Genomic DNA, 22,436 nt, shown 5'->3' with positions numbered 1-22,436 from the left:
GGAGGGGGGGCTTTAAAAGGCTCATCACCAGTTCCTCATCACCAGAACCTTAAAAAACATGTTTTCTACATGTTAAAACAATTATTTTAAGAGGTTCTGGGCTGCTATGAGGGAACTTCAGCTGAGATCATCAGAGGAACTGACTTTAAAACTTTTTTCTCTCTGGTGATCCCAGAAGAGTTTCCTGATCCTAGCAGGCTTTTAAAACCACTTTTTAACAGCCCCCACTTACAAGAGCCCCCACCCATGCCCACCCAATGCCCCCTCCTCACTTACCTATAATTACTGCATACTGCTTCTTTCGGGCTGGCAACGCAATGCTTACTTCAGCTACTGATTACAGCCTGCTTTGACTTCCTGCTTTGCTGAATGAGGAACTCTGGGAGTTTTTTTTTTTTTTTTTTTTTTTTTTTTTGCATTTATATCCCGCCCTTCTCCGAAGACTCAGGGCGGCTTACATTGTGTTAAGCAATAGTCTTCATCCATTTGTATACTATATACAAAGTCAACTTATTGCCCCCCAACAATCTGGGTCCTCATTTTACCTACCTCATTTTGTGGAGTTGAAGTCCACAAACCTAAAGCTACTAAAGTTGGAGACCCCCTGATCTAAAAAAATAAATAAAAATAATAAAATAAAATATTTGTGCAGCTTTCTGAGATTTGGTGTGTTTCTGTAGTGTTTCATTCTAACTACACAAACACACAAAATCTCACAAAGCTGTATGTGGCATTTTGTGTGTGTGTGAGTCAGTTGTGTTGTGTGTGTGTAAAGTGTGAAAGTGTGAGGTTCCTGCTTGTTGCAGGGGCCATTTTGGGTGAAGTGCAGCTGCTTTTACATTGTGTGTGAGTCAGTTGTGTTGTGTTGTGTTGTGTTGTGTGTGTAAAGTGTGAAAGTTGGTTTTTGGTACCTCTTATTGTTTTGTATACTTTGTTAATTATTTTTATTATTTATTGTTATTGGCCATGCCCACCCAGTCATCTGACCACCAAGCCACGCCCACCAATTAAGCCATGCCCACAGAATCGGTAGGGAAAATTTTTAGAGTTCACCCCTGGCTTAATTCCAAAGGGTTGTTCTACACTCTTCCAATAAGTGTAATATGAAGGTGAATTCTGGAATGAATTCCTTTGCTGTTCTATAGTACTAAACCTGATTGGCCCCTTCCATAGTTAAAAAAATAAGAATTGCCTGCCTCTATACCAGTGATGGTGCCACTTTTTGGCACCAAGTGCCCAAACCAGAATGCATGTGAATGCGCGCCAGAGCACTGGAAACCGGAAAACCAGCTAACTGGTGTGCATGCGCGTCCTGGCCAGCTAGTCTTTGGTTTTCTGGCATGAACATGTGCACCAGCCAGCTGGTCTTTGCACACGCCAGAGCATGGCCTTTATGTATGCTTGTTGAATAAACCACAATTGCTTGATTTTATCTACAAGTTATGTCAAAATAAAACAAATTACATTCTTTTAAACCCATTTAAATTGGCAGACAGTGCTGATGGTTCTTGATTTTGTGGTCACCAAATTAAAGTGAGAAAAGAGGAAGTTCAAATAAGCAACCTCTCAAAACTCTTGGTTGAAAGAAAGAGGTCATGTTGCAATTCTCTTGACTATAATTTGCAAATGTCTGAAAAGAAATCTGAGAGAACTGTTCCAGGAAGGACCTGTAAATATTTCACAACAATTATGCAATACAAGAAAGAAAGAAAAATAATGTTCATTATTATTCAGCCTTCTTAATACATTCTGACTGTTTTTTTTCATATACAATATTTTTCTCTCATGTCTTGACATCTGGCAGTAATGTTTTAAGAGTAGGAAATTCTCTCCAGAGCATTCTCCATGTACAAGTACAACTGCTAAGCTGCTACTTGTGTCATTTCACAAAACTGTGTTAAAAATTTGCCTTCTGAGCTTTTGGGAAATAAATCTGAATTAGAATCACAGGGCTGGAAGGGACCTCAGAGGTCTTCTAGTCCAACCTCCTGCTCAAGGCAGGAGCCTAACGCCATCCGAGTCAAATGGTTGTCCAAACTATTCCATTAGTTAACTTTCCTTTACATGTCTTCTTGCCACTTTACATGGGTTGAGAATTCCTTGGCCAGATGAAACTCAGGAAGCAGGTAGGTACACCTGGATATGTTGGGAGCATTCAAGGCAGCTATCATGCTGTGGAGAAAAATTGTAAAGCAGAGGAGTTAAAAGTGAGGCGGCATTCATTCAAGATGTTGAACTTAAATTAAATTATTTTATTTTTTGGTTTGCACAATACAGTGGAAAAAACAAACACAAAGAAATGTGAAGATACTAAATAGTGAAGTTTTACACTAACCAAGCTTAATAATTTGGAGAATGCAGGTACTAGCTCTTAATAATTTGGAGAATGCAGGTACTAGCTCTTAATCTGGTTAAGTCTGTTGCCTAAACAAAGCCTTGGTCATTCATTACCACTTTACTAGATTACAGGCTCTGTTATGTCATGGATTTGCACAATTTAGGAAAAGTGACTAATTGAAAAAGAAGAAAGTGGTAGCTATGAACAGAATAAGAGCAAAGCAATTAAGTATATCACTGTTTAAGATTAATTCTAACATAGGTTTTTATTATCACATGCTTAGAATATTTAGTTGCTTTGAGGCAGCTTCAATCGGTGCTTTTTATCTGATCCAAGGAAGAGAGTAAAAATTATTATCCAGACAAAGCCATGCTCCTTTCTCCTCTTTCCACATAGAAAGGGGAAGAAATACATTTGGTAATCACTACTTCACCCAAATCCCATGTTTTCAGAACATGCTGTATGCATTTGACTGGATGGTTTTAAAAAAAAAGTGTTTTTTGTGAAATGCTGTCAAGATGGCATTTTTCTTTTTATAAATTCCACTGAAAGCTATAAGTACTGTATAGCATCTATTTGCAATGCTGTTTCTCCCAATAATAGCAACTAGAGTTGTAGATTGCAGTGCAGAACAAGTGCATCCTGTTGAGTGGCTAGAAAAGAACAGATCACTTGACCTCAGGGGTGTGCATAAGAGCACAAGTGTGCCTACCGTTCCTGTCCTATTGTTTCCTTTCATTATATCCAATTAATATAGTTATTACATAGTTATGCTTATATATATGCTTATATATTGTATGGTTATTTCATGCTTATGCTTATATATACTGTGTGACAAAATAAATAAAAAAATAAGGAAACAAAAATCTGGAAAGAAGAGATGAATCAGGAAGTTGGAACATTTACTGTATTTTGTTCATAGGTTTCCTGTAAAATTTATTATACGTCAACAGAACAGGATGAAGCAAGAGATTATACAAACACAGCCCAAAGCTATAGAGAATCTCAGCACTACAAATTGCAAAATTTGCTATTTGAGTTTTATTGCAGCCAAGCCTTAAGGAAAGCATCTAGGATCTAATGGCAAAGAATATAATGATGAAACAGTTAAAACAAACCTCTTTAACACATTATTTGGCTCAGTCTTTGTTAACAGTAATGGCTTATACCCAACATTCCCCAGTTGTACCAACAATGAGTACAATGATCTAACACAAATAGATTTCACAGAAGATAATGTTGAAAAGGCCCTTCACAAACTGAAACCATGTCTATCTATTGGACCTGATGAACTATGTGCATACTTCCTAAAAAAGCTTTCCATTAATATAGCAGAACCCCTAAGCATAATCTTTGAAAAAGCTTTCATGACCAGCTCCCTTCCCAAACTTTGGTCATTAGCCACGGTCATTCCTGTCTTCAAAAAAGGAGACCCCAGCCTAGTTGAAAATTACAGAATCTCTTTATGCTGCGTCACCTGCAAAGTAATGGAATCAATCAATAACCATTCCATTACCCTCCACCTAGAAACAAACAACCTACTCTCTAATAAACAATTTGGTTTCAGAAAAAAATTATTCTGTAGTTTACAACTTCTTCACTGCAAAAACATATGGACTACAAATCTTGATCAGGGCAAAGCAATAGATGCAATTTACATAGATTTCTATAAAGCTTTTGACTCTGTGATACATGACAAACTTCTCCTAAAACTAAAATCCTACAGCATCTCTGGACCCCTCCACAATTGGATAACAGCATTCCTGTCAAACAGACAACAAGTGGTCAAAATAGGCAATGCCCTATCAAATCCTGTTCCTGTCAATAGTGGTGTTCTCCAAGGCAGCGTTCTTGGACCAACACTCTTCATATTATACATTAATGATCTCTGTGACCATATTAAAAGTAATTGTGTTCTCTTCACTGACGATGTTAAACTATTTAACACTACTAACAATACAGCTACACTTCAAAAAGACCTTGACTTTGTGTCAGAATGGTCAAAAACTTGGCAACTCCAAATCTCAACCAGCAAATGCTGTCTTACACATTGGAAAAAAGAATCTGAACACTAAATACAAGCTTGATGGACATTGTAGATGACCCCCACCTCATTAAAGACCTTGGAGTTTTCATATCAAATGATCTAAGTTCCAAAGACTACTGCAACTACATTGCAAAAAAGGCTTTAAGAGTTGTAAACTTAATCTTGCATAGCTTCTTCTCCAGAAACACTACACTACTAACCAAAGCATATAAATCATTCGCTAGACCAATTCTTGAAAACCGCTCGCCTGTCTGGAACCCATACCTCATTTCGGACATTAATACAATTAAGCATGTCCAGAAATATTTTACAAGAAAAATTCTCCACTCCTCTGATTACAACAAAATACCTTATGCCACCAGATTTGAAATCCTGGGTTTAGAAAATTTAGAACTCCGCCGCCTTCGACATGACCTGAGTTTAACTCATAGAATCATCTGTTACAACGTGTTTCCTGTTGAAGACTACTTCAGCTTAAATCACAACAATACACGAGAACACAATAGATTTAAGCTTAATGTGAACCGCTCCAATCTTGATTGCAGAAAATATGACTTCAGTAACAGAGTTGTTAATGCCTGGAATGCACTACCAGACTCTGTGGTCTCTTCCCAAAATCCCCAAAGCTTTAACCAAAAACTATCTACTATTGACCTCACCCCATTCCTAAGAGGTCTGTAAGGGGCGTGCATAAGTGCACCAACGTGCCTACCATTCCTGTTCTAATGTTCCCTTTGATTGTATCCAATTTCATATAGTTACTTATGATTATATATATATGCTTATATATCGTATAGTTATTTCATGCTTATGCTTATATATACTGTTGTGACAAATAAATAAATAAATAAATAAAATAAGTCAGCTTCACAGGAGGAAGATGATAACACAACAGGGTAACATTAATGCTGGGAATGTACATATGTCACATGTGCAAGAGGGCTTGATCTGTTTTGAGATCTCTAGAAACTGTTCTGTTGCTTTGGATATTCCAGTTTCTGGTATAAAGGTAAAGGTTCTCCTCGCACATATGTGCGAGTCATTCCCGACTCTAGGGGTGGCGCTCATCTCCGTTTCAAAGCTGAAGAGCCAGCACCATCTGAAGACCGCTCTATGGTCATGTGGCCGGCATGACTAAATGCCAAAGGCGCACGGAACACTGTTACCTTCCCACCAATAGGTGGTCCCTATTTTTTCTACTTTCATTTTTACGTGCTTTCGAATTGCTAGGTTGGCAGAAGCTGGGACAAGTAATGGGAGCTCACCCCATTAACCAGCACTAGGGATTCGAACCGCTGAATTGCCGATCTTTCGATCAACAAGCTCAGCATCTTAGCCACTAAGCCACCGCATCCCCTTAGTCTCTGGTATACTTAAGCCAAATAAAATTTACCAATTGTATAATGTACTAGATTCTGCTTATAAAGAGATGTATCATGATTGTGTGACATGTCAACTATAGCCTAGGATGAATGTGCAAGCTAATATTAATTGGCAATAGCAAGCAATAGCATTTAGACTTATATACCGCTTCACAGTGCTTTACAGCCCTCTGTAAGTGGTTTACAGAGTCAGCATATTGCCCTCAACAATCTGGGTCCTCATTTTACTGACCATGGAAGGCTGTGTCAACCTTGAGCCAGTGAGATTCCATCTGCTGAACTGCAGCTAGCAGTCAGCTGAAGTAGCATGCAGTGCTGCACTCTAACCACTGTGCCACCTCGGCTCTTCAATTGTTGGTTCTTTCAGTCCGATGAAACTTCTTTCTAGTGGACACTGGTGGATTTATGTCTCCAGCTTGTCCGTTCAAGTTTTAGAAAGCCTTGTTCATTGGTGAAGAGTAGCAGCAGCAGGCAGATGAAACACTGAGTGCAAAATGAGCCCAATGGCTGACATTTGACAATGAGGCTAATTTAGGTGGAATTTGAATCATGAATGTCAGTTCATTTACTCCTAAAAATAAATCTTGGTTAGTATATTGTATAGATGCAGTGACAGTCTGCTAATATTAATTAGCATGAAAATTACTGAGTATTAGGTATAAAAACCCAGTAAGAAGTACAGTCTGTATCAAAAGATTCCAAATCAAGAATATGAGAACAAAATAATTTAATCTTGTGGAAAAGATTTTAATACATCACAGTAAGCCAGTGTTTCTCAACCCTGGAAACTTTAAGAAACCTTAAACTAAGTTTTATGAACCTTAGAAATTTTTAAGAGTTAAGCTTTAAAGTTTGTAAAATGATAAGCCAACATAAACTTGAAGAATAGTTATTGTAATTATTTACTGTCTTGGATTTGGATTGGACCAAAACTTCAATGCCCCTTTCAGCCCTATGATTCTATGTTTCTATTTCTTCTCAAACTTCTTTCAGTTTAGATCATCACAAAAAATATGTTGGGTTTCTGTACTGTTTATTTTTTTTTCAGGTTTTTTTTTTCAACGATAAGAAAATAATCAAAAGTAGGTGATATTATCATCTGGATGTTAACAGGTACTCAACAGATCATAGCTGCACTGACTATTGTACAATGTTCATTGATGTAAATAAAGTATAAATAAATAAATTACTATTGTTATTAAATGAAAAGTAAATTAAAAACAAGAGGAAGGAAGGAAGGAAGGAAGGAAGGAAGGAAGGAAGGAAGGAAGGAAGGAAGGAAGGAAAGAAAGAAAGAAAGAAAGAAAGAAAGAAAGAAAGAAAGAAAGAAAGAAAGAAAGAAAGAAAGAAAGAAAATGAGTTTAGAGCAGGAAAAAGTCTTGATACGTTTCCAGACTTTGGGTGCGAATCAACTACGCTAACACAAATCACAAAATACCCTATTTTTCGGAATCCCCCTCCCAAAAAAAAGATGAAAATCTGGGTGCATCTTATACTCCAAATGTAGCCCTGCCCAGGTTCTCAAATGGAGGTTTCAGAGGCTGAAAAAAGCATCAGAAATGGAGCTTAGAAAAAAAGCCCCAAACAGAGCTTCAGAAAAGAAGCTCCCAAACAGAGCTTCAGAGCTTCAGAGGCTCTGTTTCAGAGCTTCAGAGGTTTTCAGAGGCAGAATTTTTTTTCCCTGAAACCGAGTTTCAGAGGCAGAAAAAAAAGCAAAAAAAAAAAAAAAAGCACAGAGCTCACAACCAAGGAAATCTGTTGCTAAAATTCACCTCTGGGAATAGCTGATTGGGGGTATTCCAGGAGGCCAATCCACCTGTCAATCAGCTTTTTTCTTATTTTCCTCCCCAAAAACTAAGGTGCATCTTACACTCTGAAAAATACAGTAGTCTTTTTTCATATAAAGTGAATTTGTGGAACAAATTTTTTTTATTTTTTTATTTTTATTTGAATTTATATCCCGCCCTTCTCCGAAGACTCAGGGCGGCTTACATTGTGTAAGGCAATGTAAATGTTATTATTGCAAAATAATCAATTGCAAACTAGTAAATTTCCATAAAGCAAATTTATATAAAAGCAGGAAAATCTCTGTACATGTGTGCTCATGAATCCCTTTTTCTGTTTGTCTTTGTTGTGGCCCGTTAGCAGCCAGCAGAGCTAGCAGCAGATTCAGACAGTGAGGAGATTGGGGAGGAACGTGGGTCGGTCCTGGAGTCTCAGACGATGGCTCTGAGTCGGAGGCAGAGAGGGGGCCAAGGCCATCTGGTAATTCTTTGCTGCCACGGGAGTCTCCGGAGTCTGACATCAGTGAGACAGAAGAAAAGTGTGAGCCTGTTCCCAGTGTGTGTACATGCGCAGAGCTGCTAGGAGAGAGGAACAATTAAGAAAGCAGGGTTGACTTGGAAGTAAGGCTTGGGAGTATTGGCCCCTCCCTTAAGACATAAAAGAGAAGCGAACGGGACATGAGCTTTTGCAGAAAGCAATTAGTTCATCTGGCCGATTCAAGATTTGAAAATTCTGTTTGTGACTCTGTGCCAAGTTTGGTCTTGCCCTGCATCTGGAAATTAGCTCTCTGGCAGTGAGATAGGTGGGTGTTGATAACCTTCCTCTGAAAGACTATTTATCAAGCCTTGCGGACTGTAAATGAAAAGTAAATTAAAAACAAGAGGAAGGAAGGAAGGAAGGAAGGAAGGAAGGAAGGAAGGAAGGAAGGAAGGAAAGAAAGAAAGAAAGAAAGAAAGAAAGAAAGAAAGAAAGAAAGAAAGAAAGAAAGAAAGAAAGAAAGAAAGAAAGAAAGAAAATGAGTTTAGAGCAGGAAAAAGTCTTGATACGTTTCCAGACTTTGGGTGCGAATCAACTACGCTAACACAAATCACAAAATACCCTATTTTTCGGAATCCCCCTCCCAAAAAAAAGATGAAAATCTGGGTGCATCTTATACTCCAAATGTAGCCCTGCCCAGGTTCTCAAATGGAGGTTTCAGAGGCTGAAAAAAGCATCAGAAATGGAGCTTAGAAAAAAAGCCCCAAACAGAGCTTCAGAAAAGAAGCTCCCAAACAGAGCTTCAGAGCTTCAGAGGCTCTGTTTCAGAGCTTCAGAGGTTTTCAGAGGCAGAATTTTTTTTCCCTGAAACCGAGTTTCAGAGGCAGAAAAAAAAGCAAAAAAAAAAAAAAAAGCACAGAGCTCACAACCAAGGAAATCTGTTGCTAAAATTCACCTCTGGGAATAGCTGATTGGGGGTATTCCAGGAGGCCAATCCACCTGTCAATCAGCTTTTTTCTTATTTTCCTCCCCAAAAACTAAGGTGCATCTTACACTCTGAAAAATACAGTAGTCTTTTTTCATATAAAGTGAATTTGTGGAACAAATTTTTTTTATTTTTTTATTTTTATTTGAATTTATATCCCGCCCTTCTCCGAAGACTCAGGGCGGCTTACATTGTGTAAGGCAATGTAAATGTTATTATTGCAAAATAATCAATTGCAAACTAGTAAATTTCCATAAAGCAAATTTATATAAAAGCAGGAAAATCTCTGTACATGTGTGCTCATGAATCCCTTTTTCTGTTTGTCTTTGTTGTGGCCCGTTAGCAGCCAGCAGAGCTAGCAGCAGATTCAGACAGTGAGGAGATTGGGGAGGAACGTGGGTCGGTCCTGGAGTCTCAGACGATGGCTCTGAGTCGGAGGCAGAGAGGGGGCCAAGGCCATCTGGTAATTCTTTGCTGCCACGGGAGTCTCCGGAGTCTGACATCAGTGAGACAGAAGAAAAGTGTGAGCCTGTTCCCAGTGTGTGTACATGCGCAGAGCTGCTAGGAGAGAGGAACAATTAAGAAAGCAGGGTTGACTTGGAAGTAAGGCTTGGGAGTATTGGCCCCTCCCTTAAGACATAAAAGAGAAGCGAACGGGACATGAGCTTTTGCAGAAAGCAATTAGTTCATCTGGCCGATTCAAGATTTGAAAATTCTGTTTGTGACTCTGTGCCAAGTTTGGTCTTGCCCTGCATCTGGAAATTAGCTCTCTGGCAGTGAGATAGGTGGGTGTTGATAACCTTCCTCTGAAAGACTATTTATCAAGCCTTGCGGACTGTAAATGAAAGTAATTTATAGTCATATAAATAAAAGAGGTTTTGCAGGACTAAGATTGTGCTTTATACTTTCTAAGGAAGCCTAGGTCAAAACCGTCTTTAGGGGACAATCATGGAATGGAGGCACAAAGTTTGGTTTCTATACTATTTCACTCCTGCAGATATTGAGAAATCAATGGTGATCTCATTCTCTTCCTTCCTTGCTAACCTCCTGATGCTCCTGTTTTGAACAGATGCATCCTTTCAAATTTATTTATATATTCATTCCATTTCTATCTCACCTAAGTGATTCTTGCATCAGAATCCTCTTATATTACTACATGGACAATAGAAAAGAACAGTTAAGCAGTGGAACAACTTGTCTCCAGAAGTTGTAAAGTTGTAAATGCTCATGCGCTTGTTAAGCAGAAGAAAATTTAGGTGTGGTTTTTGTTTTATTGTTCAATTGTAGCAATATCCGCTTCCCTTTCACATTCTTGACTGTCAATCATGATGATGCAAAATGGATTTTTCTTTATCGTCTTCCTCTTTCAGAGATTTCATAATTTATTTCTCTTTGAAAATATCCTTGGAATCAGTTTCACAGCACAATCTGATGCATAAGAAATCATTCTTATAAAGCTCATTGGAAATTATGAGAATTAAAAACTGAGGAAGAACCATTGTTGCTGGTTGTTCTAATGGGCACACTAGTTTCCAGGCTGTGTTGGTTTAACCCAGTTTATTGAATAAAACCCAATTATCTAGATTTAGGAAATGCTAAGGCATAAGACAGATCAAAAAATGGGATACTAGAAACACATTCACAAGGCAAATACTATGTCCCCAAATTGAATTAGTATACCACATAAAAAGGTTCACCCTTTAGTGCCAGTTGACAGGCCTCTATCAGATTTGGGTGAGCAGACCAGATCAGGAAACAAACTTCAGATCAGGATATAATTATAGAGCTTCAGAAGCCTGATCGCCCTTTATTCCCTCTTATATCCCAATAAATCAGGGAGGAGTCTGAATCTCTTCTAAATATTTCAGTCTTCTTTGGTTATCAGATAGTTCTTGGCTATTGTCTTCTCTCTGTTTCTCTGCACCCACATCAGATGGCACTCAACAAATAGTCAACATGCATTGAGGGAGACCTGAAATTCTTTCAGAGTACTAATGTGGAATTCTTGGTGGTTTGCTTCCAGATATTCATTATCTAACTAGGTAATTTCATCAATGTGAATGAGTGTGAGGTTTGTTGCCTTTTGTATATAGAAGTTTGCTCAGCAGGTTTTGGTGGGAGTGTGGTTTCCTTCTTCGTCATTCCTTCACTGGAAATTGCTTTCTGCTTGATTATTTATCTGGTGTTGATCTCTGCTTATTTGCATATTGACCATTGGAGCTGATGAATTCTAGTCTTTTTATTTCTTCCCTAAGTTTTCAATTGTCCTTTTTGAATACTTCATAAACGTGTTTTATCTCTATCAATGGCTGGGATTGAAAGAGAATGAGAAATTTTAAAATTGAAGGAGAAAACATCAATAACCTGCATTAATTTGATGATACTACTTTGATGATTGAAAATGCAACTGATTTCTAAAATCAAAGGGCATAGTGGGATTAACTGGGACTAAGATTAAACATCAAGAGCACCAGACTGATGGCAACATACCATCAGTAACAATCAATTTCAGAACTGACAATTGATACATTGAAGTAGTGAATGTCTTCCGCCTTTTGTGTCTATACTTACAAGGATCAGAATCATACAGGGAGTGCTTTTTCCTGTGATGATTTATGGAAGCTAAATTTGGATTTTGAAGAAGCAGTTTATGAAGAATAGTGATGCCTTTGAAGTTTGGCATTGGAAAAGATTCCCGAGAACACTATGGATAGCTAAGATAATTGATGGATCAGTGAACAGATCAACCTAGAATTCAAGGCACAATAATCAGCTCAGATTATTCCACTTTGGAAACATTGTGCAACAAAATAGTTTTCTAGAGCGACATATAATGTTGGAGAAAGGAGAAGGAAAATGAAGAGGATGACCAGCATCAAAATGGATGAATTTAATTCAGTGATGATCAATCCATCATTGGAAGACCTAAATGACCAGTAACATTTTATCCTTGGAAAAATTATATCTATCGAGTCCCTAAGAATTGACTAGATGGCATTTAGTAAGTCTGTCAATATGGCTTTCCTTCTTCCCTTTAATTTAAAGAAAACTATATTCGTATATATCTCTTGGTTCAACATTAACTGGGATTGGCCCTATTTGGGCTATTGGGGAGAGGCGTGAGACTTGCTTGGGGACAGAGGAGGTCATGTGCCACGACCGATGCACCCCCACCCCCGTTCCAGGATGTTTGGATGAGGCTTGGGCAGACTGCCATCTAGACTGTCCTTTTTGTTTTTGTTTTCCATCTGAAGCCCATCCTCATTTTGGACTACCATCATATTATGACATTTCTGCCACTCGGAGATGGACCCTTCTTATTGCCGATTTTTATTTTTTATCTGTTTATCTTCAGTTGTTATGCGCTATTCGTCTTGTGAACTCTTGCGCCTGCGAGGTGCCCCCGCCTCGCAGGAATGGCCCGCCTCGTTATCAAGGGCCGGCCTCCATGACGGGTCTTGGGACCCACAGAGGTGGCATGCGAAAAAGAAGAGCTTGTGGGGTTTTTTAGAGAGGGAATTTTTAAGGGGTGGGAGGGTAAGGGCGGGTAATGGGGGTAACCCGTCGGGTAGGGGGCCAGTTCCTGCACATGCTCGCGGCGGTTTTTCTCTATCAGGTTCGGAGGTTATGGGGGAGGAGTGTGTTCCTATTTGTGAGGGTGGTTCTATCGACACGGTAAGTGGGAGAGGCAGGTATGGCGGAAGCGAGGGGTCATATCAAGTTCCGGGAGCGCGTGCTCGATGTCTGAAAGCGATCACGCGCTCCGACCCCTTGGACTTCTCCCGTTCCCCGGATGGTCAGGATCCTCAGAGCTTGGGCCTTCGGTTGATGTTGTGCAATGCCCGGTCCGTGGTGAACAAAGCCCCCCTTGTTTGTGACCTTATACAGGGGGGTTCCGCGGACCTTATGGGCATTACGGAGACCTGGTTGGGCACTGAAGGGGGCGTGCCCCTTGTTGAGATGTGCCCACCGGGTTTCCGTGCATTCCATCAGCCGAGGGCCCAGGGTAGGGGTGGGGGTGGCGGTTGTGATTAGAGAGTCTAGAGCCGAGGAGACCACTGTACCTCAGATTGCGGGTGCGAATCCTCTTTGTGAGATGGGGTCGTAGGTGTCAGATGGGTTTGCTGATCACGTACCTGGCTCCTTGCTGCGTGACAGCTGCCCTGCCCGAGCTCCTGGAGGTGCTGGCTGGGGTGGCAGTTGAGACCCCCAGACTTTTAGTCATGGGGGACTTTAACTTGCCATCTTCCGGCTCGTCATCGACGGCAGCTCGGGAGTTCACGGCTTCCATGACGGCCTTGGACCTGACCCAAGTAGTTGATGGCCCTACTCACATTGGGGGTGGCACTTTGGATTTGATTTTTCTCTCTGGTCAGTGGTTGAGAGATCTGGACTTGAAGGAAATAGTCATTGAACCTTTGTCATGGTCAGATCACTCTCTTCTTCGCCTGGACTTTCTGACCGCCATTCACCACCGCAGGGAGGCGGAGCCGATACATTGGTTCCGCCCCAGGCGCCTGATGGACCCGGATGGGTTCCGGACGGAGCTTGGGCCATTTCCTGAGGGTCTGGCTCACGGCTCGGCTGAGGAACTTGTTGCGGCCTGGGAACGGGCCGCGGCGGGGGCCTTAGACCGTGTCGTGCCTTTGCAGCCTCTGACCCGGCGCAGGTCCCAACCGGCTCCTTGGTTCTCCGAGGAGCTGAGAGGGATGAAGCGCCGGAGAAGACGCCTAGAGAGCTCCTGGAGGTCTAGCCGTTCGGAAGCTGATCGGACACTAGTGAAGTCCTATACCAGGACTTACCTAGTGGCATTGAGGGAAGCGAGGCGTAGCTACGCCTCCTCCCTCATTGCATCGGCAGATAACCGCCCAGCCACCCTGTTTCGGGTGACTCGCTCCCTCCTACACCAGGGGGAGCGGGATGACCCGTTGCAGGGACGTGCTGAGGAGTTTAACGGTTATCTATACGATAAAATCGTTCAGCTTCGGGATGGTCTGGACCAAGATTGCAGTGACGCGGGTGAGATGCTCGAGGGTGGTCTTGGTGACATTGTTTGGGATGAGTTTGACCCTGTGGCTCCCGAGGACATGGACAGGTTGTTGGGTAGGTTGAATGCCACCACGTGTTTACTGGACCCGTGCCCTCTTGGCTGGTGCTGGCCACTCGAGAGGTGACACGAGGCTGGCTCCAGGCGATTCGACCGCTTCTTTGGTGGAGGTGTCTTCCGGCCGCCTTGAAAGAGGCGGTGGTGAGGCCCTCCTTAAGAAGCCATCCTGGACCCGGCTGTTTTAGGTAATTATCGTCGGTCTCCAACCTTCGCTGCGGCGAAGGTTGTAGAAATATGGTGGCATATCAATTTCCCTTGCACCTGGATGAAACTGTCTATCTAGACCCGTTCCAGTCCGGTTTTCGGCCCGGTTACAGCACGGAGACGGCTTTGGTCGCGTTGGTGGATGATCTCTGGAGGGCCAGGGATAGGGGTTGCTCCTCTGCCCTGGTCCTATTAGACCTCTCAGCGGCCTTCGATACCATCGACCATGGTATCCTGCTGCGCCGGTTGGAGGGATTGGGAGTGGGAGGCACCGTTTATCGGTGGTTCTCCTCCTATCTCTCCAACCGGTCGCAGACGGTGTTGACGGGGTGGCAGAGATCGGCCCCGAGGCGCCTCACTTGTGGGGTGCCGCAGGGGTCGATCCTCTCGCCCCTTCTGTTTAACATCTACATGAAGCCGCTGGGTGAGATCATCAGTGGTTTCGGTGTGAAGTACCAGCTGTATGCGGATGACACCCAGCTGTACTTTTCTACACTGGAACACCCCAACGAAGCTCTCGAAGCGCTGTCCCGGTGCCTGGAGGCCGTACGGGTCTGGATGGGGAGAAATAGGCTCAAGCTCAATCCCTCCAAGACAGAGTGGCTGTGGATGCCAGCATCCCAGTACAGTCAGCTAAATCCGCGGCTGACCATCGGTGGCGAGTCATTGGCCCCGATGGAAAGGGTCCGCAACTTAGGCGTCCTCCTGGATGAACGGCTGTCTTTAGAAGATCATTTGACGGCCGTCTCCAGGAGAGCGTTCTACCAGGTTCGCCTGGTACACCAGTTGCGCCCCTTTCTGGACCGGGATGCCCTATGCACGGTCACTCACGCACTCGTGACGTCTCGCCTGGATTACTGCAATGCTCTCTACATGGGGCTCCCCTTGAAGGGCATCCGGAGGCTGCAGTTAGTCCAGAATGCGGCTGCTGGTGATAGCTGGAGCCCTCGTGGCTCCGTATAACACCCATCCTGCGCAGACTGCACTGGCTACCTGTGGCTTTCCGGGTGCGCTTCAAGGTGCTGGTGACCACCTTTAAAGCGCTCCATGGCATTGGGCCGGGTTACTTACGGGACCGCCTACTGCTACCGAATATCTCTCACCGACCCGTGCGCTCTCACAGAGAGGGTCTCCTCAGGGTGCCGTCAGCGCGGCAATGTCGTCTGGCGACGCCCAGGGGAAGGGCCTTCTCTGTGGGGGCTCCCACCCTCTGGAATGAACTACCCCCCGGACTTCGCCAGCTTTCAGACCTCCGGACCTTCCGCCGCGGGCTTAAAACATATTTATTTAACTGTGCAGGACTGAGCTAGATTTTAAATTACTGGTTTTAAATTGGGTTTTATTCTATATTTTTCATTCTAAATTAATGGGCTTTTTAGAATAAGTTTTTTAATTGTTTTTTATATTGTATTTATATGTTTTTAAATGCCTGTACACCGCCCTGAGTCCTTCGGGAGATAGGGCGGTATATAAATTTGATCAATAAAATAAATAAATTAACTGAACTACAATAGTGCATTAGTAGGCATAAACAGATTTCAATAAAATAAATAGTTTGGTGTGTCCCCATATTTTTCTTGTTGACAGATGTAAATAATTGCTAAATCAAAGTACACACTATTTGCAGCCAGATAAGATGAACAGAGGCCATGGCAGACTTTATCAAGAGATTTATATAATTTAAGAGGGCTGTAAAGCACTGTGAAGTGGTATCTAAGTCGAAGTGCTATTGCTATTAATTTATTCATCTTGCTTTTTCAAATTCTGCATTACCATCGTTTTTGAATATTGCTTATACTATCTATGGGACATACACATAATAACATAACACAACACAATAATAGAATAGAATGAAATAATTTTTAAATTTTTTTTAAAATATTTTATTCTGAATGCTACATGTATCCTAGAGAGGATTCTTACATTTCAGAAAAATGGTAATTTGCCATCACTTTTTCTCAAGTGTTACACTTAATGTAACTTTCTCCTTTTTCTAAGAAAGAGGTAGATAATGCTATGTTCAACTTCGGACACTTTATTTAGTCTCAATTAGATCTGCCCTGATTTTTTAATTTTAAAAAAAAGTACTGTGGTGTAGAAGAATAGGAAGACCCAAAGAAAACTAGCAGCAACTAGCATCATATTTGTTTGCAGCAGTTCTCACTGGGATGGTTAAGGAACACATTGAAAGATACGTTCTGGTAATGGATTTATGGCTAGTTATGCCCATTATGGCCCTAATTCATACATAGGCAAATTCCTCATTTTGTATATTCCCCTTAGAGCACGGGTGTGAACTTGCAGCATCATGTTGCCATCACATGACATATCGTGACATTTTTCCCCTTCACAGAGCTGGGGTGGGCATGGCCTGCGTGTAATGCATCCAGCCCATGGGCTGCCAGTTTGACACTCCTGCCCTAGAGCAGCGGCCCCCCAACCTTTTGGGCACCAGGGACTACTTTCATGGAGAGAGGTTTTTCCACAGACAGGAGAGGGCATGGTTTCATGTTCTGCCTGCATCCCACGGATCGGGTTTTGCTTGTTTGCATGGCTCACTTGCTGGCATGCCATGGCCCTGTGCCAGTCTGCTCTAGAGACTAAAAATTCAAAAGCACTCAAAATGTTTTTCTTTCCTTATTCTGCCAGTGGCTAACTGAGGGAAAGAAGAATTCCACCTTGTTTTTGATTTTTTTTGGAAAAGAAGCTGGGGGAAGCGGGGAGTAGAGGTGATTAGTAAGGTTCATTCACTTCTTCAGTCTCACATGGCTTTTAAGATCTTTCTTTGCTGCTGACAAATGAACAGAAACCCACCAAACAAGCAGAGAAGTGATCACTACTTAGTGTAGGGATGTCAAACTCAATCTCATTGATGGGCTCATCAGGGTTGTGTTTGACCTTGGGGGGCCAGGGTGGGCGTGGCTAGTTCGACATCAGTAGTGTGGGCGCCTGTGGTGGCCTGAGAGCTCTGCTGATGAAAATAGCCTCCTGAGCTCCATTTTCCTGGCAGAGGAATTGTGAACTGGTCCTTTGCTGTTTCCAGGGTGGCCCTGCAGGCCAGACCTAAGCATCGCACAGACCCTCGGGCCTTGAGTTTGACAACTCTGATGTAGACCTTATAAAGTGGTATCTCCCAATTGCCTGTCCATCAATGCTTTAGCAATTGAGCATGAAAAATTAAACTCTGTCCCATCATTTGGACAATATAAAATACAATTGTTAACTCGGCTTCATTTCGGGTGTTTTGTAATTCCAGGTTCTTTAATTTAGAAATTACACATAGGAGTCTTAAACTGTATGAAACATGGATTCAAATCAACCTCAATTTAATAGTTGTCTGATGTGCTGGGATTTCATCTCCCAGAATACATATTTATTTTTATTTATTTATTTTTCAGATTTATATACCGCCCTATCTCCCTAGGGACTCAGGGCGGTTCACAGGCAATTAAAAACAAACATATAAATACAATTTAAAATCAGACATAAAAAACTTATTCAATAGCCAGATTGATAAAAAACAATATAAATACTAAAAACCCCATTAAAACCTATAAATTTAAAAACTAACCCAGCCCCGCGCAAATAAATAGGTGTGTTTTGAGCTCGCGACGAAAGGTTCGGAGGTCCGGAAGTTGACGAAGTCCTGGAGGAGTTCGTTCCAGAGGTGGGAGCCCCCACAGAAGGCCCTTCCTGGGTGTCGCCAGGCAGCACTGCCTAGCCGGCGGCACCCTGAGAGTCCCTCTCTGTGAGGCGACGGTCGGTGAGAGGTACTCGGTAGCAGCAGGCGGTCCCGTAAGTAACCCGGCCCTATGCCATGGAGCGCTTTAAAGATTGTCACCAAAACCTTGAAGCGCACCCGGAAGGCCACAGGTAGCCAGTGCAGTCTGCGCAGGATAGGTGTCACACGGGAGCCACGAGGGGCTCCCTCTATCACCCGCGCAGCCGCATTCTGGACTAACTGGAGCCTCCGGATGCCCCTCAAGGGGAGCCCCATGTAGAGAGCATTGCAGACGAGATGTCACGAGTGCGTGAGTGACTGTGCATAAGGCATCCCGGTCTAGAAAGGGGCGCAACTGGCGCACCAGGCGAACCTGGTGGAAAGCTCTCCTGGAGACGGCCGTCAAGTGATCTTCAAAAGACAGCCGTTCATCCAGGAGGACACCCAAGTTGCGCACCCTCTCCATCGGGGCCAATGACTCGCCCCCAACAGTCAGCCGTGGACTCAGCTGACTGTACCGGGATGCCGGCATCCACAGCCACTCTGTCTTGGAGGAATTGAGCTTGAGCCTGTTTCTCCCCATCCAGACCCGTACGGCTTCCAAACACCGGGACAGCACTTCGATAGCTTCATTGGGGTGGTCCGGTATGGAAAAGTACAGCTGGGTGTCATCAGCGTACAGCTGGTACCTCACACCGAAACCACTGATGATCTCACCCAGAGGCTTCATATAGATGTTGAACAGAAGGGGTGAGAGAATCGACCCTCGGCACCCCACATGAGGCGCCTCGGGCCGACCTCTGCCCTCCTGTCAACACCGTCTGCGACCGGTCGGAGAGATAGGAGGAGAACCACCGATAAGCGGTGCCTCCACTCCCAATCCTCCAACCGGCGCAGCAGGATACCATGGTCGATGGTATCGAAAGCCGCTGAGAGGTCTAATAGGACCAGGGCAGAGGAACACCCCCTGTCCCTGGCCCTCCAGAGATCATCCACCAATGCGACCAAAGCCGTCTCAGTGCTGTAACCGGGCCGGAAACCGGACTGGAACGGGTCTAGATAGACAGTTTCATCCAAGTGAAGGGAAAACTGATATGCCACCATACTCTCTACAACCTTCGCCACAAAGCGAAGGTTGGAGACCAGACGATAATTACCTAAAACAGCCGGGTCAGGAGGCTTCTTGAGGAGGGGCCTCACCACCGCCTCTTTCAAGGCGGCCGGAAAGACTCCCTCCAAGAAAGAAGCACTCGTAATCGCCTGGAGCCAGCCTCGTGTCACCTCCCGAGTGGCCAGCACCAACCAGGAGGGGCACGGGTCCAGTAAACACGTGGTGGCATTCAACCTGCCCAACAACCTGTCCATGTCCTCGGGAGCCACAGGGTCAAACTCATCCCAGACAATATCACCAAGACCGCCCTCAGATGCCCCGTCTGAATCGCCGCAATTTTGGTCCAGACCGTCTCGAAGCTGAACGATTTTATCGTATAGATAACCGTTAAACTCCTCGGCACGTCCCTGCAACGGGTCTTCCCGCTCTCCCTGGTGAAGGAGGGAGCGGGTCACCCGAAACAGGGCGGCCGGGCGGTTATCTGCCGACGCAATGAGGGAGGAGGCGTAGCAACGCCTCGCATCCCTCAGTGCCACTAGGTAGGTTCTAGTATAGGACCTAACTAGTGTCCGATCAGCCTCTAAACGGCTAGACCTCCAAGAGCTCTCTAGGCGTCTTCTCCGGCGTTTCATCCCCCTCAGCTCCTCGGAGAACCAGGGAGCCGGTTGGGATCTGCGCCGGGTCAGAGGCCGCAGAGGCACGACACGGTCTAAGGCCCCAGCCGCAGCCCGTTCCCAGGCTGCGGCTAGTTCCTCCGCCGTGCCGTGGGCCAGACCCTCAGGAAATGGCCCAAGCTCCGTCCGGAACCTCTCCGGGTCCATCAGGCGCCTGGGACGGAACCACCGTAACGGTTCCGTCTCCCTGCGGTGTTGAGTAGCGGTCAGAAAGTCCAGGCGAAGGAGAGAGTGATCTGACCATGACAAAGGTTCTGTGACTACATCTCTCAAATCCAGATCCTTCAACCACTGACCAGAGATAAAAATAAGGTCCAATGTGCCTCCCCCGATGTGAGTGGGGCCATCCACTACTTGAGTCAGGTCCAGGGCCGTCATGGAAGCCATGAACTCCCGAGCTACTGTCGATGACGAGCCGGCAGATGGCAAGTTAAAGTCCCCCATGACTAAAAGTCTGGGGGTCTCCACTGCCACCCCGGCAAGCACCTCCAGGAGCTCGGGCAGGGCGGCTGTCACGCAGCAAGGAGCCAGGTATGTGACCAGCAAGCCCATCTGACACCTATGACCCCACCTCACAAAGAGGGGTTCACACCCGGCAATCTGAGGTACAGTGGTCTCCCTCGGCTCTAGACTCTCTTTAATAACGACCGCCACCCCCCCCCACCCCTACCCTGGGCCCTCGGCTGATGGAATGCACGGAAACCCGGTGGGCACATCTCAACCAGGGGCACGCCCCCTTCAGTGCCCAACCAGGTTTCCGTAATGCCTATAATATCCGCGGGACCCCCCTGAATAAGATCATGTATTAGGGGGGCCTTATTGGCCACGGACCGTGCGTTGCATAACATCAGACGAAGGCCCAGGCTCTGAGGGTCTTGACCATCCGGGGAACGGGAGAAGTCAGAGGGATCGGGGCACGCGATCGCCTGCATGCATCGAACGCGTGACCCCCTAAACCGATGCGATCCCCCCCTTCCGCCATATCTGCCCCTCCCACTTACCGTGCAGATGGACTCACCCTCACACAAAGGAACACACTCCCCCCCCATAACCTCCGGACCCATTAGATAGTCGCCACGAGCATGCGCTGGGGCTGGTTTCCCTCCCGACGGGCTACCCCCATCACCCGCCCTAACCCTCCCACCCCTTAAAAATACCCTGTCTAAAAACCCCCAAAGGCTATTTCTTTTTGCATGCCACCTCTGTGGGTCCCAAGACCCGTCATTGAGGCCGGCCCTTGGTAGCGACGCGGGCCATTCCTGCGAGGCGGGGGCACCTCACAGGCGCAAGAGTTCATGTACAGTGTAGCGCATAGAAAAGTGCGAATCGGCGAAGGATGGTAAGATGGTAAAATCCCAGATGGTAAAAACGGTGGATCTTCCAGCGGATGTCCAGTTGGCAAGGAGGACAGATGGAGCTGGAATCAGATAACGATGACAAAGCAGGAACAGACAGGCCGGCAGTCTCCATAGTGAACCTATGGAAAACAATTCTACAATAGCTCTTAATCAAGTAGAAATGACTATCGGTCTGTCAAAGTCCATAGACCAGTCCAATCTAGTCCAATCCAGTCCAGTCCAATCCAAAACCCGCGGATGAACGTGCATGACCACCCAGTTTAGGTGACCAAAAGTCCGGTGTAGGGGGGGCGGGGAGGGTGGAAGGTAAGATGGAAACAAGCCATGCCACAAAGGGCCAATAGATGACACGCGATGTAAAATGCGATATAACATGCCAGAAGAGGGGACAGACCTCAGCCTCGGCTCCGGCCTCGTCTCCCACCGCGGCCTCACCATGCCCATCACCGATGGGGCTGCCAAATACAGGACGCCGCTGGACAGGCGCCTCGCAGCCCACAAGGCCTCGCCGGGCGCAACCAAGCGCCGATGGAGCTGGCGGGCCTACCAACAGGCGAAAAAGCGGGCCGGAATTCACGCCAGCTGGAACCAGACCGAATCCACGCCGCGAAGCCGCTGAAGCCAGGCCAGGACCGCCGATGATCTCACGCCGCTGGAGCCTGGCCGGGATCGCCGCTGGGGCAGGGCCGAAGTCGAGGCCGGAGCCCGCAGCAAACAGCAGGCCTCCCTCGCCTCTTTCGCGTCCTATATAATAAACAGTATAAACAGAAAACTTCTTACAAAGACCTCTTTATTGCCAGTTCACTATTGGACAAGACTTTACAAATTGGCCTTTGTAGTCCTTTTGTCCCATCCCTTTGCAAAAGCAGATGGATGTTGTTTTACTTTCAAGAAAGCTGCCATAACCACATAACAAATACAGGTAACCCTCAAGTTACCACCACAATTGAGCCCAAAAATTCTGTTGCTATGTGAAACATTTAAGTGAATTTTGCCTCATTTTACAATCTTTCTTGCCATAGGTATTAAGTGGATCATTGCAGTTGTTAAGTTAGTAACATGGTTGTTAAGTGAATTTGGCTTCCCCATTGTCTTTGCTTGTCAGAAGGTCGCAAAAGATGAACATATGATCTTGGGACACTGCAACCATCATAAATATTAATCAGCTGCCAAGCATCTGAATTTCGATCCCATGACCATGGGAATGCTTTCATGGTGTGAAAAACAGACATAAATTGCCTTTTTCA

At 44.8% G+C, this 22,436-nt stretch overlaps 1 long non-coding RNA gene across 1 annotated transcript in view; it reads right to left on the bottom strand.

The window, feature by feature from the left end:
- The window catches only part of LOC131200366 (uncharacterized), a 32,563-nt gene extending 32,176 nt beyond the window's left edge, over positions 1 to 387 (bottom strand). The window contains exon 1 of the long non-coding RNA XR_009155599.1: positions 277 to 387. This is a non-coding gene — a long non-coding RNA (uncharacterized LOC131200366). The remainder of the gene's footprint in view (positions 1 to 276) is intronic.
- Positions 388 to 22,436: the final 22,049 nt, after the last annotated feature.

Source organism: Ahaetulla prasina, chromosome 6, assembly GCF_028640845.1.
Source record: "Ahaetulla prasina isolate Xishuangbanna chromosome 6, ASM2864084v1, whole genome shotgun sequence".
NCBI classification, from domain to species: Eukaryota; Metazoa; Chordata; class Lepidosauria; order Squamata; family Colubridae; genus Ahaetulla; species Ahaetulla prasina.
This window is presented reverse-complemented; position numbering and strand designations above follow the sequence as displayed.